We start from the raw sequence: 20,883 nt of genomic DNA on the forward strand, positions 1-20,883 counted from the left end.
CAGGCAGATTCTCAACCACTGCACCACCAGGGAAGCCCTTCTATCCAGTTTTTAAATATTTAAGTCACAGCATTTTTTATTTATGTTTTTAATTTAGGGTTTGTAGGATGTTGGGAGAAATGGAGAACCAGAAGAGTAGAAAGATGATAGATAGATAGAGATGTAGAGGTAGATATCTCATCACCAATTGCAGAAGCAAGAGTTTCTGACTCAAGCATGCTGTAATAATCAATGTATATAACCCTAGTCATGTCATTTAGCTTAACTAACAGTCTCATTTTCATCATTAAGAGTTTAAAAGGGCTTCCCTGGTGGCGCAGTGGTTGAGAGTCCGCCTGCCGATGCAGGGGACACAGGTTCGTGCCCTGGTCCGGGAAGATCCCACATGATGCGGAGCTGCTGGACCTGTGAGCCACGGCCGCTGAGCCTGCGCGTCCGGAGCCTGTGCTCCGCAACGGGAGAGGCCACAACAGTGAGAGGCCCGCGTACCGCAAAAATAAAAAAAAAAAAAAAGAGTTTAAAAGTGTTCAAATACATGGCAAATATAAGATCACAGATTTCAAGTAATGAAGTCGACTGTGCTTGAAGTTTAAAATATTGGCTTATTCATGAATAAGACATTTTAGAACACTAATCAGACATAAAGAATTCCCAGTCCTTGCACCAGATGCCACAATTCAGTATGTTTTTCTTGGTATGAAATTGCCTTCAAGATGACTCAGACACACTTAGCAAAAAGTCAGATCATATAAGATCTTTCTAACAAACTGTGTGAAAGGAGTTATTGAAAAGGAAGCAAATCAATCTTTGATTGGATTGGGCACATCTTTAACTTATTCCTACTAGTCTAAGGCGAGAATTTAATTTTTATTTCTCCCTAAACATGCAAAGAGAAGTATTCCTCCTGTGGTAGTTTTTGATTCCCTGTGTGGAGGAGACAGCTGCTTAGAGAAAAGAGACCCGCATCTTTCTACATAGCCTGAACCGTGAAGGGACAATATTCCTCTTCCAGGTTGTTGGACAGGAGCCTGTTTTTGTTCCTGGATGTGTAAACATATTGTCACTGTAAACCCTAAGTGATAAGATTCATGGAAAAGATATTCTCAGGGGTTACCTGGGACAGACAGTAGGTGGAATCCTAGGGGAAGTGGCCTGAGGTAAGTGTGGCCACAATTAACAAGTAAAAATACAGGATGCCCAGTTAACTTTAAAATGCAGGTAAATACTGTAAGTCCCAAATATTGCATGGAACACCCCTACCAAGGTGGAATCATGTGAAGACAGGAAATGGCCCCTGGGCAGGGACTCAACAACCAAAAGAGTAAACAAGGGATCACTGAGGCCATTCTAGCCTCAGAAAAGAGCGGAGAGCCAAATTCCACCAAATTCCCGCCCCCCCACACAGGAGGCTGGCAAACTGAAACAGTAGTGCTAACATGAGCCTACCTTGGAATTAACCTGAGCAGGTCAGCACGGCATCCAAGCAAGACCAAAGTGGGACAGAAAAGGAACAAGGGGCCTGTGTACCTAGGTTGCTGCGTCTGTCATGCCAATCTGTGTCTTTTCATTAAGTTTTCTTTAAACCATGGTTTATAACTATGAATTCAATTTCTTTAATAGTTATAGGACTATTCAAATTATTTCATATTGGATGAGCTGTGGTAGTTTTGTACTTTTCAAGGAGTTGGTCCATTTCATCGAAGTTGTCAAATTTATGCATGTAGAATCCTTCATAGTATTCCCTTATTGTCTTTTTGATGTCTGCAAGGTCTGTAGTGATATCTCCCTCTTCATTCTTGATACTGGTGATTTGTTTCGGCTCTTTTTACTTTGTCAATCTTGCTGGAGGTTTGCCAATATTGATTTTTTTTTTCAGAGAACTGTTTTTTTGTTTCAATTATTTTCTCTATTGTTTTTCCATTTTAAATCTCATTGATTTCTGCTATTCTCATAAATATTTTCTTCTTTCTGCTTGCTCTGGGTTTAATTTACTCTTCTTTTTCTGGTGTCTTAAACTGAAAGCTTAGAGACATTTCTTCTTTCCTAATATGTCTCTAATTCTATAATTTTCCCTTGAAGCACTATTTTAGCTGATATGCTATGTTTCATTTTCATTCCATTAAAACTATTTTGTAATTTACCTTGTGATTTCCTCTTTGACTGGTGGGTTTTTTAGCACTGTGCTTTCTAGCACTGCTTTTTAGCAGAAGCCTACGTCAGTGTCTACACAGGCAAAGGTGAATGGAGAGGTGAAGCTAGGGGTCTCCACAATCCCTGTGCAATGCCGGAATCCCACTCCATTGAGGAAAATCCTCCCTCTTTTGTGTTGGGGCGCTTTTGAAGGAACTTTACCCCTTTCCCATGGCCGGCTGGGTCCAGCCATCCAGGGCCAGCAGCCCTCTCAGTGGTCTGTTATGTCCCAGGCCCTGGGATATTTATTGTAGCTAAAGGCAATGAGGTTGGGGTGGGAGAGGAGGGTCCAGGTCAGGAACTGGAGAGGCGGGGATGGGCCAGGGCACATCCTGTGGGTCCTGTAATTACGTGTAAATATCTGTACAGTGGGCTGCTATCTGCTTTCTCTGTCCACTGGGTGTGCATTGATTTAGACTTCTCCACTTGGGGAGACTCTGTGAAACCGTCTGATGGTTTGTGTGGAAAAAAAGATAACCTGTCTCCCCGCACACTCCCCATTGGTGTCAATTGAATAAATGTACTTAACTTCAAAAAAAAAAAACATTAATTTTAAAATATTTAAGGATTTTCCAGATAGCTTTCTGTTACTAAGTTTTAGTTTAATTCAGTTATGGACAGAGACCATAATTTGTATGATTTTAATACTTTTTAATTTGTTGAGGCTTGTACTATGGCCAAGAATATCGTCTATATTAGTGAATGTTTCATGTATACTTGACAAGCGTGTGTATTCTGCTGTTATGTCAAGTGTCCTAAAATTACCAATTAGGTAAAATACATTGATAGTGTTTTTAGGCCTTCTATATTCTTTTTAGTTTAAAACTTTACTTAATTTTGTAACTGAAATACAATTTAATACCATAAAATTCACCATTTTAATGTATACATTTCAGTAGTTATTAGTATATTCACAAAGTTATACAACAATCATCACTATGTAATTCTAGAACATTTTAATCACACCAAAAAAAATCCCTTATCTCTAGCAGAGTCATTCCCCATTTGCCCTACTGGCAGCCACTAATCTACTTTCTGCCTCTGTCACTTTGCCAGTTCTGGGCATCTCATATAAGTGGGATCACACAATATGTGGCCTTTGCGTTTAGCTTCTTTCATTTAGCATGTTTTCAAGGTTCGTTCATGTTGCAGCAGGTACGAGAACTTCATTCTTTTTTATGGCAAATGATAGTCCATTGTATGATATACAGTTAATCCTCACTGTTCCCAGATTCCACATTTGCTAATGCATCTACTCACTAAAATTTATTTGTAACCCCAAAATCAATACTCACAGTGCCTTCATGGTCATGTGCAAACATGACAGAGTAACAAAAATTTGGAGTCACCCTATGCTTTAGCTCTCATACTAAAAAGATGTGTCCTTTTTATAGTCTACTTAGTGCCATGCTTTTTGTTTTTTGTGGGTTTTTTTGCTTTTTTGTTGATGATTTTACTGTTTAAAATGGCCAAATGGGCAGAAGACCTAAATAGACATTTCTCCAAAGAAGATATACAGATTGCCAACAAACACATGAAAGGATGCTCAACATCACTAATCATTAGAGAAATGCAAATCAAAACTACAATGAGGTATCATCTCACACCGGTCAGAATGGCCATCATCAAAAAATCTAGAAACAATAAATGCTGGAGAGGGTGTGGAGAAAAGGAAACACTCTTGCACTGGTGGTGGGAATGTAAATTGATACAGCCACTATGGAGAACCGTATGGAGGTTCCTTAAAAAACTACAAATAGAACTACCATATGACCCAGCAATCCCACTACTGGGCATATACCCTGAGAAAACCATAATTCAGAAAAAGTCATGTACCAAAATGTTCATTGCGGCTCTATTTACAATAGCCAGGACACGGAAGCAACCTATGTGTCCATCAACAGATGAATGGATAAAGAAGATTTGACACATATATACAGTGGAATATTACTCAGCCATAAAAAGATCTCTTCACCTCTTGGCGCTTTGCTCCACAGGCAGTTTTTCCCACACTGCTGGGGAGATTGCCTGCAGCAACTCCAGCCTTACACAATCCCTACAACTAGAAATCCTAGAATAAAATAGATACCTTCTCTCTCCCAGTGTCTGTGAGTCATGTCACAGGGAAGGCTAGTGCCCTGAAGGATTAATACTTCTGATTGGTCAGATAGTATCATATGGAGGTGGGGAAGATCATGGGAGAACTTAGCCCTTCCAGGACCACATGGAATGTGAGAGGCATAGTGCCCCAAAAGGAAAGGAGAAAGAATACCAATCAGGTGAAATCAGCCAACATCCACGCCATCCTGAAATGCTCTGCTCTCCCTCCTGATGCTAACCCAGAAATCCCTCTTATTCACGCTATTCAAAAACTATCATCTCACGTGCCAACCACCCTGCATCAGTCTACCCAGAGCTCTCAACAGATCACATGTCTGTTTTGCTATTCCTCATTTTCATTGCCTCCTTTTGATTTAGAAGAACATATCAATCATTTACATTTTAATGTGATTTTTTCCACTAATGTACCATCTCCAAATAATATTTGGATTGAAAGCCTAAGCGAGTCATTCAAGCCTTTATTCCCAGCTTAAATTAATTTTAGCATAGGCAAACAGGGAAGGAGGCCCTTCCTTGCAACACACCGAAGTCCAGCAGTTGTCCATTTTTCCGTAGGCAAGCCATTGTCACACAGAGCCACCGACCTTAAACCCTTCTGCTGATCACACACCAGATCACCAAGGTAGGAAAACAGAATCTGACAGCAGCCTATGCCCAGAGAATTCCTTCCACAAACAGTCATAAGATTTCTTTTAGGCCTGGGACACAGAGGCAGTCACTTTCCACAAGGGGATTTTCTAGGACTCAGAATGATCTTACCTTCTCTGTTTACCCAAACCAAATAGTTGGCTGGACCACATTTCATCTCATGTTGCCATATCTGAGCAGCCCTCTTAAATATCCTTGCACAATTCTTTTTTTTTTGTTTACTTCCTCTCTCAGTCTTAGCAAAAACACTTTCTAAGCCCTCACCATAGTCATTTTTGACCACTTAATGCCTCTTCGTTTATCTGCAAAGTAAATCTTTTGGACAAGGGCTGCCTACAGCTATGAAATAGGGGAGAATTATATTGGCAGGATGATGGAGCAGTATCCCAGATGCTACAAACAGCAAGAATAAATGGAACACGACATTTCTTTCCCAGCACTGGGCAGAGGAGGCTATTATTAAATTGACTAAGAATTCATGCCTGGAGCAGCAGCCACGCACGAGATCTCCACTGCTGGGCCAACCTTTGTTTTTTAAATACATTCTGCCCACAGGTGGCCCAGTGTTTCCTCCAAATTGTTTCTTGTCCACAAAGGAGCTCACCCCTCACCCTCCCACTTTCCACCCCAAAGTGTTGCAAGTTCTACTTTGACCTTACAAGTAAGACAAAAGTGTGGTTTTCTAGCAGAAGGAAATGCATTATATATTCCTCTATTTCTTCCACATGCCTTCTGGTTGTATTGGCATTGATTCTTGTAGAGAACTTATTCCCCAGGGGAAAGACTTTGCTAATACAGGAATGCTAAACAATACACACATCAAGAGTTTATTTTCTTCATTCCGTTGGTGACATTGGCCCCTATGGGCCCATAATCAATAGGTGCTTGCTATTTCCTTGCTGTAAAACACTTTGCCATAAAATATTGCCTTCCCATCCTTAGGGCAATGTTTCTCTGTCAACCAATACCATTGTAGCTGGGGTCCCAAGGCAGCTTAGGCTGTGTTTCCAGGAAAATTCAGGCCTGTCCAGGGACCTCTGGAACACTGTGGTTAAATAAGAGGAGCCCATTTGTAGGTCGTTTTGCCTGTGGGTCCAAGAAGCTAACAGGAGGAAACTCCTTAAAGAAGAATTGGTGTGTGCGCTAATGTTGAGTGGGGGGTGATTTTGAGTACAGTGGAGGGCGCAGGGCTCACATTGCCCTCCGCATCGGTCTTCCTGATGCCCTCCACGCTTAGCTCTCCCCTATACCCCCTCTCCCCAGTCTGGCTAGAGCTGGGGAAGTTGAAGCACAAAAATAAAGTAGAGGCTGTATTGTTGGGCCACTCAAGATGGCTGCTCTCTTGCTCTCTGTACATCCCCTGCTTGATCAGTCCCTGCTTCACTCACATGACTATCTAATCCTCTTAATTATAAGGCTTAATTGGCCCTGGTAACTTCTGTGCCCACCTGCCGTCAATTCCCCCTATAAAGGGCAGCCTCCTTCTCCCCTGCGTAGTGAAGGTTTCTGCCACATCCTGCCTACGTTCTGCTGCACACTGGTGTGGTGGCGCTCCAGGACCCTTTGTGTAAGATGCCCCTGTCCAATTAACCCTTGAAGTGTCGTCTCTCACTGTCTCTGGGCTCTTTCTTTGGTCCCAAGTCTGGGCAACTAAAACAGTTGTGGGCCTGCGGGGTGCAGCGCAACAGAGATGTTTCACTAAAATTTCTGGAGAGCAGAAAGATGCACTCCCTTGTGGCCCGTGTTACAGGCCGTAACACAATTGGACAACAGTGTATTTTCCCCACTTCAAAGGGGACAACCTGGGAGCCCCCATTGCCATCCGGAGCAGTAGAAAGCCAAGGCCACCCGGCATAGCCCAGTGCTACCTGGATGGAGAAGTCTAGGAGGACATCGCAGGGAACAGTCGCAGGGAGCAAAGCCATGGAGAGAGGCTATGATCATGTCTCACTGAGGTTGCCATGATCCTGCATTATTTGGGAACAATTTAGTGGGGAGTCGGGAATGGGAAGGATGTGTATCTAGAATTCCTGGAATTCTGTGATTAGAGTCTCAGTCAATAAAAAATAACTTTATTACTAATTCTGTAACCCTATTTTCCCCTATGTTTGGTGTGGGGAAATGAGATGCACAGTTATGATAAAAATGCATTTGTTCGATCGTTTGTACTTCTTTTCCCCCAAAGATAATTTTGACTTTAAGTTACTTCATTTTCTAGGTCCTAAATGATCTGCCATTTGGGATCGGTCTGGGTTTTCGTTGGTCCTGTAATGTACACCATTTCCAAGAGGCCCCTAGAAGTGTGGAAAGTCAAGGTAGGTTCAGAGATTATAATATTGGTTTCAAATAACAAATATACTTCCACTGGGAAAAAAGAGAGCGGCCAAGTCTTCAGCCAAGCTTCTACTGGGTGTCCCTTTTATAAAACTGCAATTCGGATGCCTGCAATTATTTGCATTTTTGTTCCTAATTGCTCCTACCATTGGTGCAGCCAACCACTTTGGGGTGCAATTACCCCCTCGTGGGAGCAATTACAGATGAAAACAGTTCTGCACGTGCAGCTAATTGTGACAAAACAAAAGGCGGCTGGGGAGGACAATTTGCCTCATTAAGTCACAACTCCAGCTTCAAACGCGTGCCAGCCCCCAAAAGGCAGAACAGTGAGACGGGGTACGAACACCTACTCTGGGTGTTATAAGCTGGAGCATTCCTTCCACTGTTTACTAATGTATTTTGGGAGGGTTAGATTGTAGACTTCTTTAATTAGAAAAGAACAGCTCAGCTCGGCTACTCGTTGGCCTGGGGCTAAAATGGGTTCTAGATACCAAATCAAGCCCAAGAGCCCTCTAAGCCCTCAGACTCTCAGATAATGCCAGCTTCTAATGAAATTCTTTTTTTTTTTAACAAAGAACACTGACATATCCGTCCCACTGAACTATAATACACATCCAGGTGTCCCTCCCCACACCAACATAACGGCTTCAGCTCTAGTATTGGGAGTGAGTGATGGTTTAATGAGCTGACACATGCGGTCCAATGACCAGGGGCAGCGACTCTGATTGGCAAACTGTATCAAGCATTCTACCCAAACCATTCTAGGGTTTCCAGGCAGCCCTCACAGCACACAGTTGTTAGATCTCATTGCCTGATTCAAAATTTAGATTAGAAACGAAACATGGGAGTGTATCTAAGTCCACCATCACCCTGCGTCCCTTCTTCTGTCCAATTTACAAACGCACACGTATCCTACTGGACCCTCAGCTGTTTTTTCACGGGAGGCAGTGAAGCACACAGGTTCTGGAGACAGACTAGCTCAGTTTCCTGCTCTATAAAATGAGGACAGCAATAGCTCCTGCCTTGAAGGTTTAAGACAGTGACTAAAAGAGCTAATACATGAAAAAACAGAGACCGGTGACTAGCACCCCACACATGTTAGTTGTTTTTCTCATTACCGATGATATTTTCTTTTCCCCAAAGGGATTTTTTAAAATATATCTTTATTGGAGTATAAATGCTTCACAATACTGTGCTAGCCTCTGTCGCCCAACAAAGTGAATCAGCCATATGCACACATATATCCCCATATTCCCTCCCTCTTGCGTCTCCCCCACACCCTCCCTATCCCACCCCTCTAGGTGGTCACAAAGCACTGAGCTGATCTCCCTGTGCTATGCGGCTGCTTCCCACTAGCTACCCATTTTACATTTGGTAGTGTATATATGTCCACGCCACGCTCTCACTTTGTCCCAGCTTACCCTTCCCCCTCCCTGTGTCCTCAAGTCCATTCTCTATGTCTACGTCTTTATTCCTGCCCTGCCACTGGGTTCATCAGTACTTTTTTTTTTTTTAAGATTCCATATATATTCGTCAGCATACGGTATTTCTTTTTCTCTTTCTGACTTACTTCACTCTGTATGACAGACTCTAGTTCCATCCACCTCACTACAAATAACTCAATTTCATTTTTTTTTTATGCCTGAGTAATATTCCATTGTATATATGTGCCACATCTTCTTTACCATTCATCTGTCGATGGACACTTAGGTTGCTTCCATGTCCTGGCTATTGTAAATAGAGCTGCAGTGAACATTGTGGTACATGTCTTTTTGAATTATGGTTTTCTCAGGGTATATGCCCAGTAGTGGGATTGCTGGGTCATATGGTAGTTCTATTTGTAGTTTTTTAAGGAACCTCCATACGGTTCTCCATAGTGGTTGTATCAATTTATATTCCCACCAACAATGCATGGGGGTTCCCTTTTCACCGCACCCTTTCCAGCATTTATTGTTTCTAGATTTTTTGATAATGGCCATTCTCACTGATGTGAGGTGATACCTCATTGTAGTTTGGATTTGCATTTCTCTAATAATTAGTGATGTTGAGCATCTTTTCATGTGCCTCTTGGCCATCTGTATGGCCATCACCATTCCTTGGTGAAATGTCTACTTAGGTCTTCTGTCCATTTTTTTTTTTTTTTTTTTTTTTTTTTTTTGCGGTACACGGGCCTCTCACTGCTGCGACCTCTCCCGTCGCGGAGCACAGGCTCCGGACCTGCAGGCCCAGTGGCCATGGCTCATGGGCCCAGCCGCTCCGCGGCATGTGGGATCCTCCCAGACCGGGGCACGAACCCATGTCCCCTGCACCGGCAGGAGGACTCTCAACCACTGCGCCACCAGGGAAGCCCCATTCTGCCCATTTTTTATTGGATTGTTTGGTTTTTTGGTATTGAGTTCCATGAACTGTTTATATATTTTGGAGATTAATCCTTTGTCTGTTGTTTCATTTGGAAATATTTCTCCCATCCTGAGGGTTGTCTTTTTGTCTTGTTTATGGTTTCCTTTGCAGTACAAAAGCTTTTAAGTTTAAGTCCCATTTGCTTATTTTTGTTTTTATTTCCATTATTCTAGGAGGTGGGTCAGAAAAGATATTGCTGTGGTTTATGTCAAAGAGTGTTTTTCATATGTATTCCTCTAAGAGTTTTATAGTGTCTGGTCTTACATTTAGGTCTTTAATCCACTTGGAGTTTATTTTTGTGTATGGTGTTAGGTAGTGTTCTAATTTCATTCTTTTACATGCAGCTATCCAGTTTTCTCAGCACTACTTATTTTTTTTATTTTTTTTTTTCGGTACGTGGGCCTCTCACTGCTGTGGCTTCTCCCATTGCGGAGCACAGGCTCCAGGCACGCAGGCTCAGCGGCAATGGCTCACGGGCCCAGCCGCTCTGTGGCATGTGGGATCTTCCCAGACCGGGGCATGAACCCATGTCCCCTGCATCGGCAGGTGGACTCTCAACCACTGTGCCACCAGGGAAGCCCCCCAGCACTACTTATTGAAGAGGCTGTCTTTTCTCCATTGTATGTTCTTGCCTCCTTTGGCGTAAATTAGGTGACCATATGTGCATGGGTTTATCTCTGGGCATTCTATCCGGTACTATTGATTTATATTTCTGTTGCTGTTCTACTACCATACTGGCTTGATTACTGTAGCTTTGTAGTATAGTTTGAAGTCAGGAAGCCTGATTCCTCCAGCTCTGTTTTTCTTTCTCAAGATTGCTTTGGCTATTTGGGGTCTTTTGTGTTTCCATACGAATTTTAAAACTTTTTGTTCTAGTTCTGTGAAGAATGCCATTGATAATTTGATAGGGATTGCATTGAATCTGTAGATTGCGTTGGGTAGTATAGTCATTTTCACAATATTGATTCTTCCAATCCAAGAACATGGTATATCTCTCCATCTGTTGGTATCACCTTTAATTTCTTTCAACAGTATCTTATAGTTTTCTGCATATAGGTCTTTTGTCTCCTTAGGTAGGTTTATTCCTCGGTATTTTATTCTTTTTGTTGCAGTGGTAAATGGGAGTGTTTCATTAATTTCTCTTTCAGATTTTTCATCATTAGTGTACAGGAATGCAAGAGATTTCTGTGCATTAATTTTGTATCCTGCAACTTTACCAAATTCATTGATAAGCTCTAGTAGTTTTCTGGTGGCATCTTTAGGATTCTCTATGTATAGTATGATGTCATCTGCAAACAGTGACAGTTTTACTTCTCTTTTCTAAGTTGTATTCCTTTTATTTCTTTTTCTTCTATGATTGCCATGGCTAGGATTTCCAAAACTATGTGAATAAGTGTGGTGAGAGAGGACATCCTTGTCTTGTTCCTGATCTTAGAGTAAATGCTTTCAGTTTTTCACCATTGAGAATGATGTTTGCTGTGGGTTTGTCATATATGGCCTTTATTATGTTGAGGTAGGTTCCCTCTATGCCCACTTTCTGGAGAGTTTTTACCAAAAACCGGTGTTGAACTTTGTCATAAGCTTTTTCTGCATCTATTGAGATGATCATATGATTTTTATTCCTTAATTTGTTAATGTGGTGTATCACATTGATTGATGTGTGTATATTGAAGAATCCTTACATCCATGGGATATAACTCACTTGATCATGGTGTATGATCCTTTCAATATGTTGTTGGATTCTGTTTGCTAGTATTTTGTTCAGGATTTTTGAATCTATGTTCATCAGTGATATTGGTCTATAATTTTCTTTCTTTGTGATATCTTTGTCTGGTTTTTGTATCAGGGTGATGGTGGCTTTGTAGAATGTATTTGGGAGTGTTCCTCCCTCTGCAATTTCTTGGAAGAGTTTGAGAAAGATCAGTGTTAGCTCTTCTCTAAATGTTTGATAGAATTCACCTGTGAAGCCGTCTGGTCCTGGACTTTTGTTTGTTTGAAGATTTTTAATTACAGTTTCAATTTCATTACTTGTGATAGGTCTGTTTATATTATCTAATTCTTCCTGGTTCAGTCTTGGAAAATTGTACCTTTCCAAGAATTTGTCCATTTCTTCATGGTTGTCCATGTTATTGGCATATAGTTGTTTGTAGTAGTCTCTTATAATCCTTTGTATTTCTGTGGTATCAGTTGTGATTTCTCCTTTCTAATTTTATTCATTTGTGTCCTCTCCCTTTTTTCCTTGATGAGTCTAAGGGTTTATTAATTTTGTTTATCTTCTCAAAGAACCAGCTTTTAGTTTTATTGATCTTTGCTATTGTTTTCTTTGTTTCTATTTCATTTTTTTCTGATCTGATCTTTATGATTTCTTTCCTTCTACTGACTGGGTTTTCTTTGTTCTTCTTTCTCTAGTTGCTTTAGGTGTATGGTTAGATTGTTTATTTGAGATGTTTCTTGTTTCTTGAGGTAGGATTGTACTGCTATAAACTTCCCTCTTAGAACTGTTTTTGCTGTGTCTCATAGGTTTTGGGTTGTCATGTTTTCATTGTCATTTATTTCTATGTATTTTTTAATTTCTTCTTTGATTTCTTCAGTGATTTCTTGGTTATTTAGTAGTGCACTGTTTAGCCTCCATATATTTGTGTTTTTTACAGTGTTTTTTCCTGTAATTGATTTCCAATCTCATAGCATTGTGGTCAGAAAAGGTGCTTGATATGATTTCAGTTTTCTTAAATTCTCCGAGGCTTGATTTGTGTCCCAAGATGTGATCCATCCTGGAGAATGTTCCATGTATACTTGGGAAGAAAGTGTATTCTGCCACTTTTGGGTGGAATGTTCTATAAATATCAATTAAATCTAAATAGTCTACTGTGTCATTTAAAGCTTGTGTTTCCTTATTTATTTTCTGTTTGGATGATCTGTCCATTGGTATAAGTGAGGTGTTAAAGTGCCCTACTATTATTTTGTTACTGTCGAATTCCCCTTTCACAGTTGTTGGCATTTGCCTTATGTATTGAGGTGTTCCTATGTTGGGTGCATAAACATTTATAATTGTTATATCTTCTCCTGGATTGATCCCTTGATCATTGTGTCTAATTTTAGACATAAAATTAGACCTAAAATTAGACCTAAAATGATCTAAAATTAGATCATTCCTTATCTCTTGTAACAGTCTTTATATTAAAGTCTATTTTATATGAGATGAGTATTGCTACTCCAGCTTTCTTTTGATTTCCACTTGCATGGAATATCTCTTTCCATCCCTTCACTTTCAGTCTGTATGTGTCCCTAGTTCTGAAGTGGGTCTGTTGTAGACAGCATATATATGGGTCTTGTTTTTGTATCCATTCAGCCAGTCTGTGTCTTTTGGTTGGGACATTTAATCCATTTACATTCAATGTTATTATCAATATGCATGTTCCTATTACCATTTTCTTAATTGTTTTGGGTTTGTTTTTGTGGGTCTTTTTCTTCTCTTGTGTTTCCCGCCTAGAGAAGTTTCTTTAGCATTTGTTGTAAAGCTGGTTTGCTTGTGCTGTATTCTCTTAGCTTTTGCTTGTATGAAAAGCTTTTAATTTCTCCATTGAATCTGAATGTGATCCTTTCTGGGCAGAATAATCTTGGTTGTAGGTTTTTCTCTTTCAACACTTTAACTATATCCTGCCATTGCCTTCTGGCCTGCAGAGTTTCTGCTGAAAAGTCAGATGATAACCTTATGGGGTTTCCTTTGTATGTTACTTTTTGTTTTTCCCTTGCTGCTTTTAATATTTTTTCTTTGAATTTAATTTTTGTTATTCTGATTAATATGTGTCTTGATGTGTTTCTCCTGGGGTTTATCCTGGATGGGACTCTCTATTCTTCCTGGACTTGGGTGAATCTTTCCTTTCCCACGTTAGGGAAAATTTCCACTATAATCTCTTCAAATATTTTCTCAGACCCTTTCTTTTTCTCTTCTTCTTCTGGTACCCCTATAATTCAACTGTTGGTGCATTTAGTGTTGTCCCAGAGGTCTCTGAGATTGTCTTCTATTCTTTTCATTCTTTTCTCCTTATTCTGCTCCTTGGCAGTTATTTCCACTATTCTGTCTTCCAGCTCACTTATTCATTCTTCTGCCTCAGTTATTCTGTTATTGATTCCTTCCTGTAGTGTATTTTTCATTTCAGTTATTGTGTTGTTCATCTCTGTTTGTTTGTTCTTTAGTTCTTCTAGATCTTTGTTAAACATTTCTTGTATTTTCTTAATCTGTGCCTCCATTCTATTTCCAAGATTCTGGATCATCTTTACTATCATTACTCTGAATTCTTTTTCAGGTAGATTACCTATTTCCTCTTCATTTATTTGGTCTTTTAGGTTTTTACCTTACTCCTTCATCTGTGACATTTTTTTTTTGCTGTCTCATTTTTTCTTTCTTTTTTTTTTTATGAGTGGGGTTTTTTTCCTATCTTACTGGTTGTTTGACCTGAGGCTTCCAACACTGGAGTTTGTAGGCTGCTGGGTAGAGCTGGGTCTTGGTGCTGAGATGAGGACCTCCAGGAGACCTCACTCTGATGAGTATTCCCTGGGGCCTGAGGTTCTCTCTTAGTCCAGTAGTTTGGACTCAGAGCTCCCACCACAGGAGCTTCAGTCTGACCCCTGGCTTGTGAACCAAGATCCCACAAGCCATGCAGAGAGGAAAAAAAAAAAAGGGTGGGAGAACAATAACAAAGCAAAAAATAAAATTAGACTAGGAAACTAACAGATATGTTAGAAAAAATATAAAAATATATAAAAATATAAAAATAAAAATATAGATGAAACAACAACTGGAAGGTAAACAGAGCCACAATAGTAAAAAAGAGGAGGAGGAAAAATAAAGGTGGAAAAGTCCTTGGCTGTGGAAGGCAGGGCCTAAGCAAGGGTGAGGTTTGGGCAGTGGGCAGGGCCTGTGCTTAGGACCCACAGGGCTGGAAAAGGCCCTGGGTGTGTGGATGGTGGGGCTTAGGCTCAACAGAACAGAAGGGGCCCAGGCATGCCTCCCACCTCTGGTCTCAGAGAGTGGGGGACCCCACGTGAGAGCTCAGTAAGTTTCCTGGGCTCAAGTGGGTGGGACCAATGCCCTCCGCTCCTCTCCCACTCCTCCTGTCCTGGAGGGTCCCTCCTGCCTACCTTTCCTGTTCTCCTTCTCCCCCCAGTCTCCCTCCTATGCTCCCAGGACGCACACAGCCCAGAGGGGGCCTCTGAGGGTGTAGGACCTGGCCCAAGAGCTGGGCAGACTTCTCCAGCTGAATGGGCAAGGGGTACGCTGGGTGTGCTCCCTGCTGATCCGAGCCCCCAAGGGTCCCTTCAGGTGTGGGAACCCCTCCCCCATCTCAGCCACCCCCTCAGAGGCACCAGTCCTATCAGTCCTCCACTTCTCCTCCCCCCTCAGTCCCCCCACATCCTACCAGTTTGCTTGGGGGTTCCTCCCAACACCTTGGACATTGAGGTCCCCCACCAGCGTCCTGCAGGTGCCCTAGTCATGGGGAGACACGAACTCCATGTCTTCCCACACAGCCATCTTGATTCCACTCCCTACCTATGATATTTTATTGCAATTATTGATTTCTCAATCCATCTCCCCTCTGAATTTTTAAGAAATTATCCCAAACTTAAGATAACTATCTAGCCTTTCAAGTAATACTCAAGCATTATCTGATATGCAGGCCTAAAGGGAAAGTAACTTTTTTTGACTTATTACTTTCTTTTCTTTTTTTTTTAAATTTATTTGTCTAATTTTGGCTGTGTTGGGCTTCATTGCTGTGCGCGGGCTTTCTCTAGTTGCCGCAAGTGAGGGCTACTCTTCATTGCGCAAGTGCGTGGGCTTCTTATTGTGGTGGCTTCTCTTGTTGCAGAGCACGGGCTCTAGGCACGTGGGCTTCAGTAGTTGTGGCTCACAGGCTCTAGAGCGCAGACTCAGTAGTTGTGGCACACGGGCTTAGCTGCTCCGCAGCACGTGGGATCTTCCCGGACCAGGGCTCGAACCCGTGTCTCCTGCATCGGCAGGCGGATTCTTAACCACTGCACCACCCGGGAAGTCCCTATTACTTTCTATTGATTAGAGGCCAGGTTCAGGAAAGTTAGATGTTAATTTGTAGAAGACTGATAATTTGCAAATGATTTGTATCTCAGTAAAGGGGCAAACTATTTCTTTCCAATCAAAAAATAAACCCACAGTGGTATGGGATTAAGAGATACAAACTACTGTGTCTAAACAGATAGGCAACAAGGATATATTGCACAAAAAAGGAAATATAGCAATTATTTTATAATAACTTTAAATGGAATATAATCTATAAAAATACTAAATCACTATGCTATGCACCTGAAACTAATAATATTGTATATCAACTATACTTCAGGATAAATATGTTATAATAAATAAATAAACTCAAAGGTTAAGGTTCTTAGGTTGCTGTAGGACATTAACAGGTTTTGTACTGGACTTTGCAATCTTATTCCAGCATTTTCTTTTTCCCATTGACAAAATTTAGCAGTTTTTCCTATCCTCTTTTGAACCAGTTTTGCCATTTTGTCAATCTCATGGTTAATATCTTAAATCTTTGGCACATCCTCATTATATTTTTCCAAGATCATGTTTTTACTGTTTTTCAAAGTGAATGAAAGATTCTTTAAATTCCATAGTGCTTTATAATTTTCAAAAGTTTCATACACATGATTTCATATAATACCGTAATAACACTTCTTTTCCCCTACCCCTATATTGCCCCTCCCTGCTTCTCTCTCCCCATTGGTAGCCACTAGTTTTTTCTCTATATGTGACAATCCATTCTTTATTTTATTCACTAGTTTGTTTTATCTTTTAGATTCCACATATAAGCGATAGCATACAGCATTTGTCTTTCTGTCACACTTATTTCACATAGCAAAATACCCTCCAAGTCCATCCGTGCTTTTTCAAATGGCAACATTTTTTCTTTTTTTATGGCTGAGTAGTACTCCATTGTATGTATATGTATGTGTGTGTGTGTGTGTGTGTGTGTGTGTGTGTGTATAATGTCACAGTTTCTTCATTCATCTATTGATGGACATTTAACATGTGTTGGTTGCTTCCATGTCTTGGCTATAACAGTGCTGCTATAAACATTGGGGTGCATGTATCTTTTCGAATTAGATCATGTTTTTACCTTTTTAAAAAAAGTATTCTTTGCCAGAAGCCAGGAGCTCCTTACAGACAGCAATCTTTGAGTCCTTGTCCTGTGTTTCTCAAACTTAAATGTGCATCCAAGTCAACTGAGGATTCTATAAGTCTAGGGATGAGGGGATCCTGAAATTTAGAATTTCTAGCAGCTGCTGTTGGCCTTAACCCTGAGCACAATGCCGGGACTTGAAAAATGCAGGTGCTTAGAAAATGTTACTGTAAACATCAACCTGTATGAGTAGATGACATGTCTTACTCCTCATGCTACCTCCCTCCAATACCTAGCCTTTATTTTCACAACTTATATGCAATAATACAGAGGATCTAATTTTGGTGGGGACACAGTTGGTACACCTTGCTTATCACAATGACCCGGTTAAACCAGTGTTTAGTGAGAGGATGAAGGAAAATGGAAGAGGGCTCAGCAACAATTGGAAAACGTAGTCAATTTGGATGTCAACTAGGGCACCCAGGATGGTGAGGGTGCTCCCCTCCCTACAGAGTACGTCACCACAGGACCCTCAGCAAGAGGGTAACACCAGCAGCATTGCACAACCTCATTCCCCACAGGCCAACTGCATCTCCCCTTAGGCAATTTGGGCTGCAGAGAAGTGAATCATGGCCGCCGCACCTACACTTTGGGGGCTTCTGACCTACAGAGTGGACAGGGTGTCCAGCTCCTGTTGTCTTTGGGCCTCTCACCTTCACGTGCCATCATGTTTATACAGTTATGGGCAGTAAACTCTCTACTACTAGAAAAATAAAATAATCGAGTGCCTCCTCTGTGGATTCAGGAAGGATTATGAGTGTCTACCACAGTGGTTCTCAACCCTGGAGGTACGTCAGAATTGGAAGCTTGAGTAAAAACACGCTTGTGCTAGGGTCCCACCTCCAGAGAGCCTGCTGTCATCAATCTGGGGTAGGACCCGAACAAGAGTATTTTTAATATCTCACTGCGTCTTTAGGGGAAATAACAGCCACATTAGCTGCCCTGTCATTTAGAAAACTGGGAAGTTGTTGGCTATCGACTTCTTTAATCATCCCAGCGGCACTAAGGCCAAGTGTCTCTAGTCATCTTAAGAGCATTGCAAGATTTCAAAGAAAGTGGTCTTACTTCTCTGTGCTTTATAATGTGAATGTGTTAAAACTGCTTTTGAGAAGAAAGCACTAGGTGGTACAAAAGGTGACATGCGATGTAGATGGCATGTGAAGCCTGGCAAAGGTGTGACTTCCCCAAGCACCTGGGAAAAAAAAGGAAGGATGTTCCACCTGAGGCTGAATCTAAAAATCCACACATAATGGAAACAATGAAACGACTAAGAAATTGTAAATCTAAGATTATGAAGTTTTCTTTGGTATTTTTTATAAAATACTTTTTTATTGAAAGAAAATATTTCTAAAAATAAATTACTTTGGAAAAGTTATATGAAGTAAGACCATAAAGTTTCACACTTCTGCACCCTCGTTCCCTCCCCGTCACTGCTTCTCATCCTTTACCTGGAATCCGACTGCTGGCTTAGACAGGAATGAAGGAGAATTCAGCCTGAAAGATGACCTGCATCAGTACCTCTGTTCATGAAGAGGATGCCTTTGGACTTTGCCCATCCTCATCCAGAAGGTTTCTTCCAGAGGCCAAAACAATTGGGAAGGCATGAGGGACATTGAGAAATAAGATCTAACACTATGGGAAATGTCATTAAATATCAACACAAATGTTAAATACAGATACCTATTTGTAAAGACTAGAAGAAGGAGGAGGAAAAGGAACAGAAGAAAAGCTAAAATACAGAAGACAGATGTAAACAAGCCATGACAAGTGAATAGTGGCCGCCATGTGTTTGTACTGTGTGCCAGGCACCTTATATGTGCTATTTTGTGGAATTCTCAAAAGAGCCCAATGAGGCGGAGTCATTATCTCCATCTCTCAGATAAGGTCTCTTTTCTGTAGTGGCGGCTGAATCAGCATCTTTCCCCTCTTGGACAATTTTAAATCATTTCCAAATTTGATGTCAGGAAGGGAAGGGCACATCAGGGGCCTCAGGCTAGCTGCTACTGGGGGGATGGAGAGGACCCTGAGCATCTCAAGGAGAGTAGGGCCCTGAGAAGGAAGAAGGCTGGGACCCTGAACGGGCCCAGGGAAAACCAACAGACCAGGAGCACCCACACTGGACAATGAGAAAGAGTGAGCATTTTTTTTTTTTTTTTTTTTTGCGGTACGTGGGCCTCTCACTGCTGTGGCCTCTCCAGTTGCAGAGCACAGGCCCCGGACGCGCAGGCTCAGCGGCCATGGCTCACGGGCCCAGCCGCTCCGCGGCATGTGGGATCCTCCCGGACCGGGGCACGAACCCGCGTCCCCTGCATCGGCAGGCAGACTCTCAACCACTGTGCCACCAGGGAAGCCCAAGAGTGAGCATTTTGATTCATTCATTTGCTTATACATTTATTCGTTCATCCATTCAACAACCACTTACACAGGTTACTATGTGCCAGACACTGTTCGAAGTGTTCTACAAATATCAGCTCACTTAATACACAAAACAATATTGTGAGGCACGTGCTAATACGATTCCCATTTTACAGATGAGGAAATTGAAACACAAGCTAAATAACTTCCCAAAATATTGTTATTAAGCCACTGATTAGGAGTTTTATTTGTTACAGCAGTGAGGTTGCCTTGACTAATACAGTATCACTACATAGATATTTTCTGTTCAGACTTAAAGATATTGGACTTCAAAGGTATTGGAAAGGAAGTTCAAAAGACATCTCACATTTTGATGTGGCTCAGTTCAAAACATTGATGAGAAGGATGAGTTTATTTGGATGGTGTAGGGGGCATTAACACCTTGACTATTAATGATCTTTTTGAAAGTATCTATACAAGTTTATCTACAAAATCTCTTGTGAAATGCACTGTCTTTTAAATAAAATAAATAAGTTTATCTCTCAGATTCAGGTGCCTGTGTGTTCTCATCTGTTAAATGAAGGGTAGGGACGGATAAGCTTGGAAGTACCTTCCAGCAACAACCTTATGCATCAGCATTAAATTTCCCATGTTGAGGCCATCCCAATATGAGAAATTTAACTTAAACTAGGAGTAATTGCTTTTCATAACCAGTTCATAAACTCAAGGCTGAATCCAAGCCATTGATCCCAGTCTTTTAACTCTGAGCCAGGAGCAGAAGGCATGAAGAGTCTGTGTAAGAACGTGAGCATTTACAGACACCAGCTAATATAAAAGAACTGTAACTACACTTTAATTTGGCTATCCTTTGTTCGAAAATCACACGGTGTATGATTCTACGATAAATAAAGTGATAAGTAAAGCACTTTCCTCGGAGGCATGGATACAGTACTGCCACATCCTGGAAAGGTTTCTATGAGAAAATGTCAGATCAACGGAGACAATTTGACCTCCTCTCCTTTCCATCATTTTCTACTCCCTATTGTTCTCTGTCCCTTTACTTCCTCCTCATTAGAGCCTCTGGATCTCTCATTTTGCGCTTCCATCATTTGACATTGAATTCACCTTTCCTTTTGACAGGACCTGCTGCTTTATATTTTTTTTTTGCAACTCTGCAAAGATAAAAATCTCATTTCTTAATGAAAACTGAGACTCAGATACAAAGTATACTCAGGAATTGGTTGAATTGGCAAAGAAAAAAGGAAATTATTGAAAGAGCTGATAACTGACCCGAGCCCAAACCCAATGTTAAATCTGGCGTAACTATTCTCTTTTTTCAAACCCAGAGCTGAACCAAAATCACTCCTTTTGGAAGGTTTTGTGAAACTTAATCAACACTGCCGTGGGGTATGTGAATGATGACATTTACAACATCAATGAAACAACCTGCACTGTCACTGCCCTGAACCTAAACCAAACTGGAACAACCCTGGGTGTAACTAGAAGCTAAAACCCAAGTGGAACGTTTTAAAGTTCTGCTCCATGTAGGGCTAGGGCAGCAACCACCGTTAATTTTATCAGGTTGACTTAGTCGTCTCTAAAAATAGACAGA

This window comes from Orcinus orca, chromosome 5 (genome assembly GCF_937001465.1).
Source record: "Orcinus orca chromosome 5, mOrcOrc1.1, whole genome shotgun sequence".
Lineage (NCBI taxonomy): Eukaryota > Metazoa > Chordata > Mammalia > Artiodactyla > Delphinidae > Orcinus > Orcinus orca.